Source organism: Sturnira hondurensis, unplaced genomic scaffold, assembly GCF_014824575.4.
Source record: "Sturnira hondurensis isolate 20B ecotype Veracruz unplaced genomic scaffold, ASM1482457v3 Scaffold0017254, whole genome shotgun sequence".
NCBI lineage: Eukaryota > Metazoa > Chordata > Mammalia > Chiroptera > Phyllostomidae > Sturnira > Sturnira hondurensis.
In genome coordinates this window covers 1,346,301-1,352,948 of record NW_028089885.1, presented here as the reverse complement: position 1 = coordinate 1,352,948, position 6,648 = coordinate 1,346,301, and the positions used below count along the sequence as shown (strand labels likewise).

Genomic DNA, 6,648 nt, shown 5'->3' with positions numbered 1-6,648 from the left:
TGGATTTTATATTTCTACGTTAACTTCCACCCAAATATAGTTTTATAGAGTTGCTGTCAGCGGAAAGAACATGTTGAAATCTGCTACTTTCACTTAAAATTATATCAAGCACTTTCTCCCACCTTTTTAAGTGCTTACATAAAATTGTATCAAGAACTTTCTCCCACCTTTTTAAGTTTAAGTACTTATATAAAACAGGGGAGTAAACAGGCTTGGATTTTATCTACTGCTTCTCAGGAACATGCTTGGGGGTGGGCCCTGGAGGCAGGAGATCAATCAAGGTTGCCTAGGAACCAGGAAAGTTGTTGAGAGTCTAGCTCACTGAGATTTAGAAATCTTTTCTTACCTCTTGGACTTTCCCCCTGAACTTAAAAGGAGTACGTACTAAGTGTGTAAAATATGGAAGGTTTGGGAAAGTTAAAGAAACAGGAAAAATAAAAACTCACCTGAAGCATATGAATTGTTACTCATTTGGGGGGCAACATACCTGGCAGGACCTTTTAAAAATGAAAATGCCCCTTGCTGGGATGGCTTATTTTGTTGGCTGGCATACTGCAAAGCAAATGTCGCTGGTTTGATTCCTGGTCAGGGCACATGCCTGGGTTGCAGGTTCAATTGATGCTTCTTTTACACATCGATATTTCTTTCCCTCTCTTTCTCCCTCCCTTCCCGTCTCCCTAAAAATAAATAAAATCTTAAAACTGAAAATGGCCACATGTTATTGAACCCACAGATGTTACTCCTAGTAAACTAGTTTGTGCACATAAAAGCAGGAGTATGTCAAGATATGTATCCAGGGACTCAAAAATAATTTCAATAATCTACATATCCATAACTAAGGATATTTAGGTTATTGAATGTTGAGTGTTCACGGAGCCCCCATACTCTGGGACCTGTCAGTTATTACAAAGAATGAATTATAAAGGCACACTAGAAAGATGTCCGTGATAGAGTCTTAGTCTTACTTACTCACTATAGTAAGTTCTATAGTGACTTACAGTTTATATAGTATAATGTTGTATAGTTTCAAAACAGTAAGACTCTTTTGGTAACATGTAAACAGACACACGCTGATGTCAGAGAAGCAGGTGACGATACAGCTCCAACCGTTCGTGTTACTTCAGAGGACAGATGGAAGTCCGAGAGGCAGGAGCCTTAGGAACCTATAAAAAATGCACTTCAGCCCTATCTGGTGTAGCTCAGTGGATTGAGCCCGGGCCTGCAAAGTACAGGATCGCGGTTCGATTCCCAGTCAGGGCACATGCCTGGGTTGCAGGCCAGTTCCCAGCAGGGGACACACGAGAGGCAACCATACATTGATATTTCTCTCCCTCTCTCCTTCCCTTCCCCTCTGAAGATAAATAAATAAAATCTTTTTAAAAAGTAATATTTCTAATTAGAATGACTACCAATATGAAATACATTTTTAATTATTTATTTATTTATCTTTAGAGGGGAAGGGAAGGAGAGAGGGAGAGAAATATCAATGTATGGTTGCCTCTGTGCGTCCCCTACTGGGAACTGGCCTGCAACCCAGGCATGTGCCCTGACTGGGAATCGAACCGCGATCGTGTACTTTGCAGGCCCGGGCTCAATCCACTGAGCTACACCAGCCAGGGTAGAAATATTACTTTTGGGGAAGATACAAAGTGGGTAAAAGGCATTAAATATATGGAGATGGAAAGAAGCTAGACTTCAGGTGGTGAGCATGCAATAGAGTACACAGAAGTCAAATTACAATTAAATTAGTTATTACTGATATTACCCCAATAAATTTAATTTAAAATGAGAAGTTTTACTTTTGTAGTAAAACACACCAAAGTACACATGTGTAAAAATTAACCCTGCCCCTAGAGAGAACTTCCATGTTTCGATGTGATTTCATTTGCTTCCCCATAGATCAATATTTTGCATGTATTCATTACATACAATTTTGTGGTTTTGTTTTTCACATTTCCAGGTCAGAAAACATCCTTATAAACAACATTTGTTGTGGCTGCTTAAGGGCACATAATGTGAACTATTTAAACAATCCCCTTCCTGTTCTGACTTTTACTTTGTGTATGATTTTTCATTATTATGTTGATTTTTTTAGAGAGAAAGAGGGAGAAACATTGATTTTTGTTGTTCCACTTATTTATGCATTTATTTGGTTGATTTTCATATGTGCCCTGACTGGGGATCGAACCCATAACCTTGGGTCTTATTAACTGAGCTACCTGGCCAGAGCCTGATTTTTTCCATTATTATAAACTACACTTGGAAAAAATGATTGTACATTGATTTTCAAATGTAAATGAAACAAGTGACTATTGAATGCCTATTAAGTCTCGGGGGTGCTCTTGGCACTGGAGTTCCAAGTTTGTGGTCTGGTTAGACAGATAATCTAGCACGTGGTCTGCGAATGTGGCTAATTTCTTTAGGACAGAATCCTGAAAGATGAATTACTAATGGTCCAAGGAGGCACGAGCATTTTAAAAGATTTTATTTTTGGCTCATACTGCTAAATTGATGTTCAGGAATTTTGAAACAATTTATATGCTTACAACAGTATGTGAGTGATTTACCCACCAGACCTTTGCCTAAGTTTAAAGGTTCATCTGAAACTAATTTTTAATTTGGTAAAAACCAAAAAATTCATGTCGGCATCCTGTAGCTTTAATTTGCCTGTCTTTCGTTAGTATAGCATTGACTTTTTTTTTTTCCAGTAGTTTCTTCAAATAGTGAGTCCTCTACCAAGCTCTATTTGTGGAATATTCCTTTTTTTTTCTTCCCAGATATTTGGTATCTTCTTTTTATTGGATGTTGGATAGTTCCTTTTTTATTTATTATGCCTGGAATCTGTTCCTAGGCTTTCTATTCTGCTTCGTGGTCTGCACAGTATTGAATTGACTGCAGTATTTTATAATTTGTTTTAATATCCATTGTGGCAAGTACAGCCTCATTCCTTTTTTGTTCCCAAAGGGGAAGACCATAGCTGTTTTTTGCTGTTTATTCTTCCAGATGAATTCTAACTTTTGTTAGAATTATATTAAACTTATATATTAATTTAGAAGAAAAGACACATAATTAGCTGTCTGAGGGGGTTATCAATCTTGAGTAATGCTAGAGCATCATTTCTCTGCATGGCAAATCTGGGTTTCTTTCAGACTTTGACAGTGGTGTGTATGTTCCTTTGTTTGGTGTTCGAAGTAGCCAGAGGATCATTAGAGAAGTGGCCGCGGCTCCTGGCCAGCTCCGGTCCCTTGGCAGGCCATCTGAATGACCGCCTCGAGCCTGAGTCCGGGCGGGCCAGCTTAGGCGCGTCTCTTGACCCCAGGGGCCTTCGAGGGGCTGCGGTCACCGGAAGGGGCTGGCTGAGCACGGCGTGATAGCGACCTCAGCGCCCTCTGAGCAGGTAGGACCAGTCTGCGGGGCTGTGGGCGCCAGGTCCCGAGGGAGCGCTGGGGTCAGGGGCAGGAGGCTATCCTCTCCTTGAGACCGAGACAGCCGGGGTCTCCCCAGGAGCCCAGACCACGCAGCCTACATTCTCCGGGGGCTGCGTCTTTGAAGGTGGGATTCCTGAGGGAGGCACGCATTAAGGGTGAGAAGGTGTACTGAAGGTGGGCACAGGGCGTTAGGGGTTCTTCATGGGGGGCTCCGAGAGGTCAGGGTCAGGCTCAAAGGGGGTCAGTTCAGTTTGGGGGCTGGGCCTGGGACTGTGGGGGGCCAGAGTCCTCTTCTCTGGGGTGTGCGGTCCGGGAGTTTCCGGGGCGAGTTAGCAGCCCAGCTCCCTCACCTGGAGTGCGGATCCAGAGGGGCGACCGAGGTCTGGGTTCCGAGCTCCCCTCGGGAGCCCCTCCCCCACGGCGAGGTCCGGCGACCGTCCGTCCCGCCCAGTGCTCGGACCGCTGGTCCGCCGGCCCCGCCCCCTCAGGCCCCGCCCAAGCATCAGGCCCCGCCCCAGCCCAGCCCGGCTGCTTGCCCATTCAGTTGTGGGTCAGGGGTGAGCAAGCAGCGCCGACGTCACAAGCTTCCAAGATGGCGCCGGGCAGGCGGCTGTGAGCAGCGCTCCGGGCGCGCTGGGCGGGGAGCCGAGCCGGGCCGGCGGCAGGAGGACGGGGCGGCGCGGGCCGGGCGCCGAGGACGAGGAGCCGCAGGCAGGGCCGGCCGGCCGGCTGGCTGAACGACGCCGCCGACGCACATGAGGTGAGGGGCGGTAAGGGATAGCTAGGGGCGCGGGCGGGGGCCGCGGACGGGCGCGCCCCTGGGGGCAGGGGCGTGGGCGGGCGCGCGCCCGGCCGACGTGGGTCTGCGCGCGTGGGAGGGGCGCGAGTGTCCGCCGGGCCTGGGCGGGACGCACGAGGGACCTTGCGCAGCCCGCTGGGGCTTTGTGGCCCCGGTGCCTGTCCGGGCACAGGCGGTGGGGGACCCCAAGCACAAAGCCCCCGGGGCCGCGCCAAGCCCGTACGCGAGTCTGCGGAGCGCGGGTCGGCGGGCGCCGGCTCTTTGTGCCTTTTCATTAGCAATCTAATCCGAACAGCGTTGAGCGAGCTGCGCTGCCTGACAGGCGGGCGGGCTCCCATTATGCAAAGGACCGTGGCCCGCGGCCGCCCCTCCCTGGGGGATTTTGCTATTTCCAGAACTGCGGCCCTGCGTGGTCTGTGGTCCCCTTCCTTTGCCCCCTCCCACAGAAAAGCTGGCAAGACGGGCAGGCCTAGAGGGGCAGCTCCCAGAACCGCAGGTCTTGCGGCTGGTAGGCTGGCTGCCCTGCCCCCAGATCGCTCCTGTAGGCAGCCGCTTGGCAGGAAGAGAGATGGGTTTGGGGGAGGGGGTCGGCTGGCAGAGGGAGGGGGCTGAAGGGCCCCAGCTTGTCACTCTGTTTATCAACCAAGATTGTTCATATTCACACAGGCCTAGCTGGTGGGGGGATGGAGGCGGGGGATGCCTCTCCTGGGGGGGGGGCAGTGACTTATGGAGGGGAGGGAACCAGGCCTGATAATGCTCCCAGCGGCCCCACCCAGAACAGAGTGGGACTGCCTGGAGAAGGGGGCCCAGTGCTGATCCGAATAGGCTGGAGCAGTTTTGAAGTTACTTATCCATGCCTTCTCCTATCCCCTCCGTCTCCAGTGTCTTTTCTAGTAGGAGTTCCAAGCACATCTGGAAAGCTGGGTTCCCGAACCCCCCCCCCCCCAAGCAGAAGGGGTGTAACCCAGGGAGGCCACCCTTCTGACATATGTGGTGGGGGGAGGGGCAACGTCTTGCCCATAGGAATCCTGTGGCAGGGGGTTGTTGACTGATGTGGGGATTGCTGTGCCTCTTGTACTGAGGGGAGGGAAGAGCTGCCAGGTAGTGGAGGGGTCTTCAGAGCCTGTGGGCTGATCTTGGGGCTGTTCTCCAGGGGCCCCTCTGGTTGGAAAGATGGAGTTGGGGCACCCAAACCCAGCACCTTTCTGGAGCTAGCATTTTTTGCTTCCCAGCTTCTGGCTTTACTTCTTCCTCTTCATTCCCATCTGCCAGCGTCTGGACTCCGTGGGCCTTTCAGCAGACATTTTCAGGAGCACAGGCCATGTGGCCAGTGTGTAGCCCTGGCTCAAGGAAAGAGTGTACTCTCAGCGGAGCAGGGTTGTTGGAGTGGTCTGAAAAAAAGCAGATGGGCGGCCTCAGGCCAGCCTCTAGAGACAAAGCTGTGTGGTGAGATTGCTGGTTGAGCCGGCTCTTAGCTTGGGGGTGGGGGTGAGGGTGGGGGGTGGATGGGAGGATGATACTTGAGGGCTGCAGTGAGTCCTTTGGCTGGTCACTGTGCCTTGGAGTGAATCTTTTAGTCCTGCGCAGTTGGGCTTAATATGAAAATGTCTATGTACCACAGGCAGGTCTTGGAAGGCTGGGAGGAGGCTCCCCACCTGCCTGCCTATCTTGGGAGTCAGCGCTCCTAGGCTGGTCTACTCTTCTTTGGCTCCTGGCTTCCTGCAAGCCTGTTTTGGGGTGTTGCTGAGTGCCTGTTGCCCAGCCTGTCTCGCTTGGACTAGAGTGCTGGTGCGTGCCCAGAATTTATCCCTGCAGTGTTTTCCTGCCAGTTGTTGGGACTTGTAGATTAGTCACTCGACTTTTATAAGCGATTCCTGAAAAGAAAAATCTCCCTCTGGTTGCTGGCTCTGTGTAGAGGAGAAGCAGCCTGAGGGGACCAGGTCTTTAATTAAAGCAAAACTGAAATGATTGCTGCAATTGCTGGCAATAGAAAGGCAGAGGTGATGTGTCCTCTACCGTTGCTTGGTACCTGCTTTGAGGACAGGTAGGCATGATCCTGTCTTTGGTCCCTGGTCTTGGCAAGCAGCCCAGCCTTCTCCACAAGCTTCAGTCCTGGATTAATCCTCACATAGTGTTTTCTTTCCATAGATCGGATTTCTCATTTTGTTAATAAGCACAGCCTCGAATCCACTTGAAGTCAGCTGTTGTGGACTCCTGAGCAACAGGGTTTTGCATTATTGAGCTGACAGGCCTGCTGCCTTCCCAGAGTGCTTATTGTCTGCCAGGGTTAGAGCTGGGGGTGGGTGTAGTGCCTTTTAATCAGCAGCTAGCCTTCAGAGGAGGGCTGGCTGGACAGTTCTGGAGAGTCAGAGAACTGAGGAAGGAATAAAGTTCAGTTTACCCAGGGGACCTGTGGCTCTG

The 6,648-nt window shown here is 50.4% G+C and overlaps 1 protein-coding gene across 2 annotated transcripts in view; it reads left to right on the top strand.

Annotated features, from left to right (window-relative positions):
• Window positions 1-4,023: 4,023 nt before the first annotated feature.
• The window catches only part of HIC2 (HIC ZBTB transcriptional repressor 2), a 28,818-nt gene continuing 26,193 nt past the window's right edge, over window positions 4,024-6,648 (top strand). For both annotated transcript variants that reach the window (XM_037067362.1, XM_037067363.1), the window contains exon 1: window positions 4,024-4,188. The gene's annotated coding sequence lies outside the window, so the exon portion shown is untranslated. The remainder of the gene's footprint in view (window positions 4,189-6,648) is intronic.